The sequence below is a fragment of the Pongo pygmaeus genome, chromosome 10, assembly GCF_028885625.2.
Source record: "Pongo pygmaeus isolate AG05252 chromosome 10, NHGRI_mPonPyg2-v2.0_pri, whole genome shotgun sequence".
Taxonomy (NCBI): domain Eukaryota; kingdom Metazoa; phylum Chordata; class Mammalia; order Primates; family Hominidae; genus Pongo; species Pongo pygmaeus.
The window spans coordinates 16677653-16691124 of record NC_072383.2 but is presented as its reverse complement, the minus strand read 5'-3'; the positions used below and the strand labels follow the sequence as shown (position 1 = coordinate 16691124).

Sequence of the window (13472 nt, the reverse complement as noted above, 5' to 3'; positions counted from 1 at the left end):
TACAATTTATTCTATATCATTAACCTTTTACTCCACAGAAACCCCTGATGCTGCACAGAGGACTTTGAGTTTATAACAGCATCAAGAAAGAGCCAGCTTCAGACTGTGGAAAGCAACAGTCCATTGCTGTTGGCTCACGAGAGGTAGAAAAGGCAGACATTTGAGTCAAATGAACCTGAATTCAAACTCAACTCAGCTCTCAATGAGCTCAATTACTTAACCATACTGAGTCCCAGTTTCTGCTTCTCTAAAATGGAGTCTGTTTCTCTTTCTAGTCTTCACTAGTAACTTACCTTTCAAGGTTTTTATGAGGACTAGAAGAAATAGATAAAAATCACCAGCTAAATGTAGGTGCACAAAAAATAATGATTTTGTTGTTATCTTGAGTGGGACCCCAACATCTTCCAGGTGGACTAGATGTATTATAGATGTGATGTTTTGGTATGGCACTTAATTCTCCAGAAAAGAATAGATTCCATATTTGTGGAGTTCAGTTGTCCTGTTCAACTTCAATTCCACGTGGAGATTGGGAGAAGATGAAATTAGAAAGTGCTCTGAGATTCTTCCTGGCCTCATGGACCCATGTAATTAATGAAGCCTCCTATGCATGGCAAATTTGTAAGTCTAGGTAGAGTTAGACACATATGCACATGCATACTAGGAGTACCTGGAAATGGTATTGAAGCTGAAACTAGAAAGATGAGTGCAATTTAGCTTGGTAAGCCTAGGAATGAGGTTTTTCTGGTAGACAGCACATATATCAAGGCCCACAAATAAAGAATTGATAGGTGCATAAGAGGAACCCAGAGAAGGCCGTAAGCTGAAAATATTCAAAAAAGGAGGAAATGGCATGAAGTCACACTGGAGAGTTAGACAGGGGCAAAATCACGTGGGATCTTTGAATACAGGGATTTTACTTTTACTTGAATGTTGTTAAGAATGGTAACATTCAAAACACCAATGATTTACTGGTGTTTTGGGTGTTTTGGGAAGATCATTATGGTTCCAGTATGATTTTTGAGGGAAGAAGGAATAATTTGGGAGAAACAAGGAGGTAGAACTGAAGTAATCCAGGAAAGTCTGGAATAGTAATGAACTAGAGAGGAAGTGGGCAGATGGAGAGAAGTGAATGGATATAAGCTATATTTTAGATGTAGAATCAACGTCTTAGCAATGGTTTTGAGAAAGTCAGGAGACAGTAGGATACAAGAGGGAAGAGGTAGTATCAGGAAAGCATTCCAGTTTCTGCCATGAGCTACTGGGTGGGCAAAGATTCCATTTACTAAATGGAAAAAACTGGAAGAATAGATTTTAAAAGTTGCCATCCATTTGCTTTTTAACACATTGTTTGACATACCTGTGACACATCCATATAGAAATATCTGGAGGCCAGAAAAAAAGGTCTTTGTTAGATACATAACTATGAAACTCTATGGCACAAAAATAACGTTTGAAACCATGGAAATGAATGAAATTACATAGTGTAAGTATTAAGAATGAGGAGAAAAAGGAGCCCCAACATTAGAGGTTGGATGGAAAGGAACTAGTTTGCCACAGAAAATACATAGCAGCCAGAAAGCTGGAAGGAGGGAATTATATATGCATATATACACACATATATGTGTGTATATGTATGTATATATGTATATGCACATATGTATATTCACTGAAGATAAGAAAGAAGATGGTTTCAAGCAGAGAATGGTAAATTGTGTCAAATGCTACTATAAAATCAAGTAGGATGAAGAATGGAAGCTATTCATAAAATGTAGCAACACTATGATCACTGATACCTTTAATAAGGGCCATTTCAGTGGTGAAATGAAAACTAGATTGGATTAGGGTGATGGATGTCCAGTACATGAAAAAAAAAAAAAAAAGGCATCATGTTTAAAGAACTCTTTTGAAGAACAAGAAACTGAAGAAGATTTAAGAGATAGCATGATGGCTAGAAGGGGATGTGGGTGGAGATGCCAGATTTAGCAAATAAAAATACAAGATACATAGTTAAATTTGAATTTCAGGTAAACAAATAACTTTTTGGTCTTTAAGAATGTCCTACGCAATATTTAGGTCATACCTCCTTATCCTAAAAAATACATACACCTTCTTATACTAAAAAATAATTCCTCGTTTTGAAATTAAAATTTAAGTGGGAACCCTGTATTTAAAACCTTAGGTGTGGCTTCAAGATACTTTTTTTATTATTTTATTTATTTTGGGGGGTTTTTTAGAGATGGGATCTTGCCCTGTCATCCAGGCTGGAGTGCAGTGGCATGATCATAGCTCACTGCAGCCTTAAACTCCTGGGCTCAAAGGATCCTCCTGCCTCAGTCTCTGGAGTAGGACCGTAGGCACACAACACCGCGTGGCTAATTTTTTTCCATTGTTTTAGAGATGTGGGTCTCACTATATTGCCCAAGCTGGTCTCGAACTCCTTGCCTCAAAAGATCCTCCCACCTCAGTCTCCCCAGTAGATGGGAATATAGCAAAAGCCACCACACCTAATACTTTATTTCTGAGAGACATTTGAGTGTATTTTTCTGATAAGAATACCTGGTGTAAATGGAGAAGTTAAAAATGCAAGAGAAAGAACAGAGAATTGATGGAGCTAATGCCCTGAGGAAAGGAATGTTGGACTCGGTCAGGGACAACCCAGAGAGTGTGACTTCTTATTGGAAGGTGGATACTTCTTTCCTGAACTGAACAGAAGACAGAAAGGAGAAGATAGGCACAGGTGCACACAGATGCATAGTTCTGACACTGGAAAGATCCTGGAGCCTTCCTTTGGCACCCCCCATTTTTTTAATGAGGGGTGCAGTGAGCCATCTGTGAGAGCAAAGGGAATAGGATGAGAATGGGGAGTTGGAAGAGCAAGGATTACAAACTTATTATGAAGGTATGAAAAGATGATTTAGAAGACAAGTGTTAAGATTGCTGGTGGTGGCCGGGTGCAGTGGCTCACGCCTGTAATCCCAGCACTTTGGAAGGCTGAGGTGGGCGGATAATCTGAGGTCAGGAGTTCGAGACCAGCCTGGCCAACATGGTGAAACCTGTCTCTACTAAAAATACAAAGATTAGCCGGGAGTGGTTGCGTGCACCTGTAATCCCTGCTACTCGGTAGGATGAGACAGAAGAATCGCTTGAACCCTGGAGGCGGAGGTTGCAGTGAGCCAAGATTGCACCACTGCACTCCAGCCTGGAGCCTGGGCAACAAGAGCAAAACTCCGTCTCAAAAAAAAAAAAAAAAATTGCTGGTGGTGTTGAAGGCCCCAATTGATGTTGGTGATCATGAAGAGTGATCCCAAACTACCTAAAGCATGAATTTGCCCAGTGATATTCAGAAGCTCAATGCAGGCATAAAGATGTCTGATAGATTTTTAAATAGCCCAAAGAGCACAAGACACAGGATGAAAGGCACAAACTGTACTCTTAAAGTAATTTGGGGTAAAAGTTTATTTTCCTCCAAATACGCAAAAGAGAAGAAAGACTTTCTTCTAAAATTATGAAATTGTTATATCTACACTATTAGTAGAGTTGCAAATGAAGAACAGACTGTACAAATAAGCAGGTTCTGGGCAAAAATCAGTGTTGTTATATCTACACTATTAGTAGAGTTGCAAATGAAGAACAGACTGTACAAATAAGCAGGTTCTGGGTAAAAATCAGTGTTGTTATATCCATGAAATTATTTAAATTCAACATTTTACTATTTTAAATAACCCCACTTATAGACTGATTTATTAATTCAGTCGCAAATACATATTGGTTTCCTACTATGTGCAAGCACTGCCAGATGCTGAATTAATAATATCAAGTCTGATGTTTAATTAATAAGAAGAACCTTATAGAAATATTTGACACTCAAATTAATATCAGATATATTCATTTGACTAATGCTATTACAATTACAGTTCATAGCTAATGGCATTATCGGGCTATTATCACAAAGCATTACCTCTGTTCTAAAACTCATTTCCATGATAATTCATTGAAATCATCATGAGAACACATATCTTGATGGGTTTTTACCTCCGAATGCTCTTCAAGAGAATGAACTCACCCTTATAAGAAAGCTAGTTATGCCAAATATCACCCATGCCTGTTCTCTCTGCAGTTCAGGTGAACAATGCCTAGCAATTTCCCTACAATTTTGAAAGACACAGTGTTCCTTCCTGGAAACAGCAACCTGACTTCATTTTTATCCACAATTCCCAAGATCTGGAAATGCAAATTAAAGTCGTGATGCAGCCATTATTATCTAGAGCAAAGTATTGAGCATGTGCAGATCTGAGGCCCAATCTCAGTTCATCCAGTCAGTCAACAAATATTTATTCTGTCCCCTTTCCATGACTTTAGGCAAACAGTTCAGCTGCTCTGTGCCTTTGTTCCTTGTTTATAAATTGAGGGTAATAAAAATTTGAGTCCTTATTAGATAAATATGAAAAACTGGTAGAAAAGTCAAAGTTAGAATACAGTGGTTAGGTATTATTTCCTTCAGGTATCATGAAAATTAATGTGTTTTAAAAATTAACTCAGGTAGGAGAGCTATGAATCTCAAATGAAGCATTTAAATCAGGTTACTGAAAGGAGGAAGGAAAGAAATTAACATTTATTAAGTGTCAGTTATATGCAGACCTTGCTATATGCATTTCACGAAGATATTATTTCATTATATCTTCACAACAATTCTTTGGAGGTAGATATTTGTAGCCCCATCATATATAAGAGGAAAATGAGGTTAGAGCGTTGCATAAGTTGTCTAAATCACATAGCAATGGTGGATTCCAGATTCCAAATCTCTTTTTACTACACTAGTTTTATTTCCTGTGGTACAGAAGCACATCCACCCTGGAGACAGACTGTTACATCTTTTTAATTGCACCCTTTTTTGCTCCCAAGCAAAAAGCACATAGTGAAGTAGAAGGCGTGCCTCAGATAAAGCAGAGTATAAAATCCATTTCAGTTTTGTCTCGACAATTTTGGACTTTTGCTAGAACATCAGCACTACAAAATAACTTAAAAAAATCTAATGAAGTCTGAGGGAAATAATTGCTCACTGTCTCCAACTATCTTTTGAAGAGATTCCAAAAGGCACATTTTAAGATTTTCATAGTTCCATTATGTTCAAAATAAAACAGTAGTTTGTAAAGAGGGGAAATATCGCATCTTTCTCCAAAGAGAGATAACAGAAATCTGCCTTGAGTCAAAAGCAATATGCTATAGCACTTAATGCCACATATACTTGAAGTATCTGATAAAGCTCTGATTTTGGTGGAAGATGGAGTGACATATTGCTGAAGTGAGGAAAGGTGCATATATATGTGTATATATGTGTATATATATATGTGTATATATGTGTGTGTGTGTATATATATATATGCACTTTCCCTTCTTATGGAATATTTAGGTTATTTCTAATTTTTCATGCTATAAATATTACTAAGGTAAGCATCCTTTTCTATAATCATTAAGTACACAACTGATTCCCGCCTTAGACTAGAATCCTGGAAATGGGATTATTCCTTCAATGAGGATAAATATTTTAAAGACTATTGAGAATTAAAGGAAAATTGACTTCTAAAAGACTGCATCAATTATGTGCCATTGTGAAATGATAATACTTGCCTCAAGATATTAATTTCAGCCCTTAGCATATTTTGATCTTTGTCTATTTGAATGGAAAAAATCATATTCCATTGCTACTTTAATTTGCATTTTTAGAGTGAAAAATTGAAATGTTTAATGTTTATAGAACATTTTTATCTTTTCTCTTTTATGATGTGCTTAGTCATATTTTTGGCCTATTTTTCTTTTGGTCTTTTTTTGTCAGTTTATATATGCTCATGATACTTTAAGAATATTGTGATTTATGTCATATTTATTGCTAGTATTTTCCCAGTTTTAACTCAACATTTTATTTCATAAATTTATTTTATACAAGTTTTGCTGCCATATGTAATCAAATCTGTCCACCTTTTTCATTATGATTAATTTCATTGCATTTATCTACGGTTGTATAATTTTAATGGTTTCACATTTTGGATTAATTTTATTATTCATGTGGATTTCATTTTGGTTTTATTAAAGAAAATACTTATTTACTTCAAATAACCAACATTCACAACAGTATTTAATATACGTTGTGAAAAGTTGGTTAAACTTTAAATATTTCACAACCATACAGTAAGCGAAATGAAACTAATCAGTTTTACATATTTTAACATATTTTGAGGTGATCTTGGGACTGTTTCAGGGCTATCTTTCTGTCCTGTTCCTTTCAGCTGCCTCTTTATTTTAGTTTAGTATCACTCTCCTTTTAATTAGTATAATAATTTTATGATATATAGTTTATATCAGTTATTACTCATACTTATCTTATTGGTTATCTTTTATTTATGAAAACCGTGTTCTCCATGGTTTATACTTCTAGATGAATTTCACATTTTTATTATTTTTTCTCCAATTTTTTTTTTTTTTTTTGAGACAGTGTCTCGCTCTGTTGCCTAGGTTGGAGTGCTGCAACTTCTGCCTCCCGGGTTCAAGCAATTCTCCCGCCTCAGCCTCCCAACTAGCTGGGATTACAGGCTTCTGCCACCTCGCCAGGCTAATTTTTGTATTTTTTAGTAGAGACAGGGTTTCACCATGCCAGCCAGGCTAGTCTCAAACTCCTGACCTCAAGTGATCAGCCCAGTTGGGCTTCCCAAAGTGCTGGGATTACAGGCGTGAGCTACTGCACCTGGACCCCAATCTTATTTTTATTTTAATAAAATGAGTAAAACTTGTAAGTTAATTTTAGAAAAACTAAAACTTTGCAACAGGTAGTGGTCCATCCAAGTATATAACATACTTTTTAAATTTAATATTTAAAAATTTAGTTCAGTAAGGTTTTTTCTTCATATATATCCTCATCATTTCTTGTTGAAATTATCACAGACATTTTATACATTTTTCCTTTTTGCTATTTGAACTGAATCATTTTCCCTCATTACAACTCACTGAGGTGATCACTGTTATACAGGGAGATTATTACTGTTTATTAATGTGTATGTCTTCATCTGCATCCAATTTCATAAACTTAGTAAATTTATAAGAGTATTTCAGTTGACCCTTTTATTTTTTCAGCAAAATTAATCTTCAAGTACATGTAATTTTTATCCTTATTTCCAATATTTACTCCTATGCTTTGCATCTTTCTCAGGACCCAGAGCTTACAGGGCAATGCTAATACCAGAAGACAGTTACATTACATCTTGCTCATGATCTTAATGAGGATATCTTTTTTTTTATTAAGTATATTTGTAGGATTATAAAGGCGATCTTAAAGAATATTTCTTATCATACAAAAACTTTATTCTTGTTTTCTAAGCGGTAAACAAATCAGTTTAAATTGTATCGAATGTTTCTTAAGTAGCTATTAAGATCACCTTATGATATTTCTTAATCATAAGAAACTGGACCTATCATTAGTGTGCACTTAATTAATAAATTTTTCAGTATTAAATCATCTTTATATATGTGCAATAAACAATACTTGTTGGCAATTATGATTCTTTTGCTATGTTCTGGAAAGATCCAGAGAAAAGATCTATTTTTTCCATAAAAATTTAAAAATGCCTAATATCTCTCTTTTTTCTTAAATTGCATGTTATTTTTAATTGACAAATAGTAATTGTATATATCTATGGGGTACAATGTAATGTTTCAATACCTGCATACACTGTGGAATGATCAAATCACTCTAATTAGGATATCCACCACCTCACGTAGTTATCATTTCTTAGTGGTGAGAACATTTAAAATTCACTCTTTTAGCAATTTTGATATATACACTACATTATTATTGACTATAGTCACCATGCTGTATAATAGATCACCAGAACTAATTCCTCCTGTCTAACTCAAACTTTGTACCTGTTGGCCAATATTTCCCTTTCCCCCACCCACTCCCCTTCCCCACTTCAGCCTTTGGTAATACTACCATTCTACTCTCTGCTTCTGTGAGTTTGACTTTCCTACATTCCACATATAAGTGAGATTATATGGTATTCGTCTTTCTGTGTCTTGCTTATTTCACTTAGCATAATGTACTCTAGATTCATCCATATTGTCACAAATGACAGAATTGTCTTCTTTTTTAAGGCTGAATATTCCATTGTGTATATATACCACTTTTTAAAATGTATTAATCCATTGATAGGCACTTCAGTTGTGTTCATGTCTTAGCTATTGTGAACAGTACTGCAACAAACTGAGAGTATCCCAAAATTTACAAACGTTTCTTTGATATACTGATTTCAACTCCTTTGGATATATATCCAGTAGTAGCATTGCTGGATCATGTGGTAATGCTATGGTAATGCTATTTTTAGTTTACTGAGGTACCACCATACTGCTTTCCATAATAGAGGTATTAATTTGCATTCTCACCAATAGTGTGCTAAGGTTTCATTCTCTCCACATCCTCATCAATACTAATCTTTCATCTTTTTTATAACATTCTAACTGGTGTGAGGTGATATCTCATTGTGGTTTTAATTTGCATTTCCCTGATGATCAGTGATATTGAACAGTTTCTTATATACCTGTTGGCCATTTGTATGTCTTCTTCTAGGAAATGTCTATTCAGGTCATTTGCCCAATTTTCGATTAGCTATTTGGGTTTTTTCTTACTGAGTATCTTGAATTCCTTACATGTTTTGGATATTAGGCCCTTACTTAATATATAATTTGCAAATATTTTTCCCAATCTGTGGGTTATCTCTTCACTCTGTTATTTCCTTTGCTGTGCAGAAACATTTTAGTCTGACACATTCTCATTTATCTATTTTTCCTTTTATTGTCAAAGCTTCTGTTGTCATATTCAAGAAATCATTACCTAGACCAATGTCAGGAAGCTTTTCCCCTGTTCTAGTAGTTTTACAGTTTCATGTCTTGCATTGAGGCCTTTAATCTATTTTGAGTTTATCTGTTCATATCTGGTGTAAGTGTCCAATTTCATTCTTCTGCATGTAGATATACAGTTTTCCCAGCACCATTTATTGAAGAGACTGTACTTTCTCCTTTGTTTGTGTATTAGTCCGTTTTCATATTGCTATAAACAGCTGCCCAAGACTGGGTAATTTATAAAGGAAAGAGGTTTAATTGACTCACAGTTCAGCATGGCTGGGGAGGCCTCAGGAAGCTTACAATTGTGGTGAAAGGTGAAGGGGAAGCAAGGCACCTTCTTCAAAGGCAGCAGGAAGGAGAATACTGAGTGAAGGGGGAAGAGCCCCTTATAAAACCATCAGATCTCCTGAGAACTCATTCACTATCATGAGAACAGCATGGGGGAACCCACTCCCATGATTCAACTACCTCCACCTGCTCTCTCCCTTGACACATGGGGATTATGGGGATTACAATTCAAGATGAGATTTGGGTGGGGACACAAAGCCTAAACATATCAGCTTGTTCTTGGCACCTTTGTCAAAAATCAGTTGTCTGTAAATGCACAGATTTATTTCTGGACTCTACTCTGGTCCATTTGTCTATGTGTCTGTTTTTATGCCATGCTGTTTTGATACTATAGCTTTGTAGTATATTTTGAAGTCAGGTAGTGTGATGCCTCCATCTTTGTTTTTTGTTCAAGATTACTTTGTCTATTTGTGGTGTTTTGTGGTTCCATATAAATTTTAGGATTGTTTTTTCTATTTCTGTGAAAAGTGTTATTGGAATTTTGGTAGGGATCTTAATGTCTCTTTTTAAAAAGTAATTCTTTGTAACTTTTTCCTGCTATTATTGGTCATTAAGTATTTCCATTTCTTCTTGGTTCAACTTCGGCAATTAATGTTTACCTAACTACTCATCTCATTTCCGTAAGAGTTTTGACTGTAAAATAGCATATGCATAACTAAACATTGTTATCTCCTCTGTATCTGTTGTTACATATTCTGATTGGATTTGCCAGTTTTATTTATTTTGTCATATTTTCTCCAATGAATCATCTCTTAGAACTATTAAATCTAAAAATGTTTAATATATTTATTTCCTGTTCTCATCTCTATTTCTATACTCCTACTTTTCTTAGATTTGTTTTATGCATTTCCTAATTTTTTTGTCTTGAATGTTTATTTGATTTATTTTAATTCTGACTTTAAAAATGAAAACCTATGTGCCTTTAAATGTGCTTCTGGGTAGAGTTTATATCTGTATCTCTAAAATGTGTAAATGCAATTTCCTCATTCTCTTCATTTTCTAAATACTTTGATATTGTGGGTTTCATTTCTTCATTGACCAGTTAGTTATCCAAGAGGCATATCTTCAATTTCTTGGAGGTTTGGTTTATTACTAATGTTACTGAAACTTCTGTAAGATGGTGAAATATTCTTTCTTCATATTAAACAATGTTGTGATCTTTATTAAACACTTGTCAATCACATTAATTTAATTCTCTACATCCCTTCTTTGACAATTTGATCAAAAACTGACAAGAATGTGTTATAGTCATTGATAAGAATTACCTATATATCATTTTTTCCAAAAGACAACAGATTTTTTTATGATTTCATTACTTAAGGGAAATCCACTGGCATATCTTCAATTTGAATTGTGTTTTTTATCAATATAAAAAAATTTTCAATGTCCCTTTAAAATAGTTTTTCCTTTGAATTCAACTTTGCTGAGGTTAGTACTTTCCAGTATTTTTCTTTGTCTTATGAGTTTCTCGTTCATTATTGTATTATTATTATTAATATTATTATTTTAAGCTTTGTCATTCTGTGTTCTGGGTGTTTCCTGTAAGTAACATTTATAACATGTATTGTAGTCACTTTTCCTTACCCATATTGACCTTTTTTCTGTTTACTCATCCTCAAAAGAAGAGATTTGCTGAGAGTAGTGTTTACTAACAGAGTGTATGTGGATATTTTTGCTAAAGTCTACAGTTAAAGTGACCCATTAAACCCAAGACTGCTAGGCTACTATGAGAACTTTACAGCATTTTTAGGTTTTCTAACACTCTGACTAGATAGAGTGATTACAGACTACAGTGTCAAGCATACATGGCTATATGGCACCCCCCAGAACTCATACTCACCTCTAATGTTTTATTTTTGGTCAGGCAGGTTGCACTGCATCCAATACTTCTTGGATGACTATGTCTTATTCCCATTACTTCTTTTATTTGTTTATTATTTTTAAAAATTTTTTATTGATACATATTAGGTGTACTTGTTTTCAGGATACATGTGATCATTTGATAAATCGATACAGTCAAATCAAGGTAATTTGTATATCTATTACCTTAAATATCTGTTCCCATTACTTCTTGTCCTGTGATTCCATGGGAGTTGCACTCCCTGATGTAGTTTAGAAGCAGAGGTGCTTGGTTCTGAGTAGTGGTATGGAAGGATGAATGGGAGGGTTCCTTTCTCTTTTCTCCTCCTTCCAAAAGAAAAATAAACAGTAATTATGCATTAAAGCAAAAGCTATTACTATTTTCTCTAGAACTGACCTTGATTTCTGTGGTGAGGGCCTGTTCTGATCATCTCTTATTCACCGCATTGGTGACCTGGGGGTGCCTCTTACTCTAAATAGTATGAGATTATGGAAAACATGCATCCTTTTTTTTTTTTTTTTTTTTTGAGAGAGAGTCTACACATGAGACTGACAGCAGTTTATTAGTCACATACACTCACAGCCTGGGAAAGAAAAATACCCTGATATGTGCAGGGTTACCTGGGGTTGCACTCAGGCATACAGTGAACAAGCAGGGTCTGTGGGGGGCAGGCTTTGTAGTAACAAAGGGTTGTGGTGACAGGCTGGTTCCTGTAGGCTGGATGTGATTGGTTCGTTTGAGTAATGTTGAGAGCTAGCAGGGAAGTGAAACCTCTTAGGCTGAGACTTGGGTGGAGTGCAGCTGGCCTGGCTAATAGAACTAGCCAGGTGGGGAGCTCTTCCCTCTGGGTGAGGAGCACATCTAATGAAAGCAGGGGAACACGTGGTTAGACCTTTGGGGCCTGTGAGGCTCAAAGGCATCAAGGCAGCAAATGAAATTTTGAGCCTTACAACGTAGGGCATTAGATAGAAGAGAAATAAACGGTATTTCTCTTTCATATTAGCAAATTTGTGTAGTTTATAGTGTTATAGCATGTGTGCATCACCATATATGTTTCTCAATCCAGTTTCAAAAGCCTTAAATTTAGTGTAAATTGCTCTAAGAATCTCACAGTAGGTTGAATGCCAGTCTCAGGACCGGAGTAGAAATGTCCTTAGGTATTTTAGAAAGAATTTGGGGTAAGTGATTTCAAAGACTGAAATCCAGACATTTTAAAACTGTTGAGAAGATGTTAAAGAAAGTCATAAAAGTGGTAGTTGCATTAAACACCAAGAGGTGGACTACAGCAGTGCATTTGATATAACAGCAGGAAGATGAGTGTTCTGAGTGATGTTTCACTTGAACTTTCTGTTCCTTCACTCATTAATATATAAAATAAAGAACGAGTCCAGATGATTCTAAAATCCTTTGTCTCTAAAATGACTGTGATAATTTCGGATAAATAGAAACATTTTATTTAGTGTCTACAAGGCCTAATGCTCCAGAATAATTACCCTTTGCCTGTCCCCTACTAATTTATGAATTCCTTTTCTTAAGCAGCATGGAATGCACATTTCCTGGTACACAAAAAAATTCTAAAAAATGACTTTCAAATGAACAAATACATCTAGCTAAGCAAGAGATATTTGGGGGAATTCTGAACAATGCTAAATATTTTGAGTCCTTTACTACTTCAGCAGTTGAACACTATTACTAACTAGCTGGTTATATTATGAAAGTAATAACTAGGGTGCACTGTAGGCATTACGAATGGCAGCGAGTGAATGACCCATCAGACTCTATGTGGCACACTGTTTCTCATGTTCCTGTTCAGCTATCCTGCGATCTGGAGAAGTTTAGTTAGTCTCATTCTAGACCTCAAGTCTTCACTATGTCTCCTTTGCAAGGATGCTCCTGATTTCAATCAGCTACTGGAAATGTCAGACGAAAAATGGCACAAATGTGAATTATGACAATAAAAGTTTATAAGCTACTAAAATAAAGTTATAGTACCTAACAGCTGAGTCAACTGACAATGTTAAATGGAACATTTTACAACCAGTCCTGGGATAATGATAAAAAAAAAAAAGGCACATAGAAAATGAAGAAATATCTGACAGGAGACAGACCCAAGATCAAGCTCAGGCTACATAACGGTGTGTGAGCTACCTGGAAAGGGGCAGGAGGAAGTGATAATCTAAGATTTGTGGAGTGCCTCCTCTGTGTCCGGCCCTTGACAACCATTATCTCTTTAACTTCTCATGACAACTCAGTAAGGAAGGTTCTGTTATCATCATTTCATAGAAGAGAAACTGAGTTATTTGCCCAATGACTACACTGTTAAGGCAAGATTTAACTTTAAAAGTCTACCTGACTCCAAAGCCCATGCTCTTTC

General features: G+C 35.3%; 2 protein-coding genes across 2 annotated transcripts in view; one reads left to right on the top strand and one right to left on the bottom strand.

Annotated features, from left to right (window-relative positions):
• The window catches only part of SLC15A5 (solute carrier family 15 member 5), an 88649-nt gene that overhangs the window by 67419 nt on the left and 7758 nt on the right, over positions 1-13472 (top strand). The gene's annotated exons all lie outside the window — the stretch shown is intronic.
• The window catches only part of DERA (deoxyribose-phosphate aldolase), a 294170-nt gene continuing 290345 nt past the window's right edge, over positions 9648-13472 (bottom strand). The window contains exon 10 of the transcript XR_010127771.1: positions 9648-11424. The gene's annotated coding sequence lies outside the window, so the exon portion shown is untranslated. The remainder of the gene's footprint in view (positions 11425-13472) is intronic.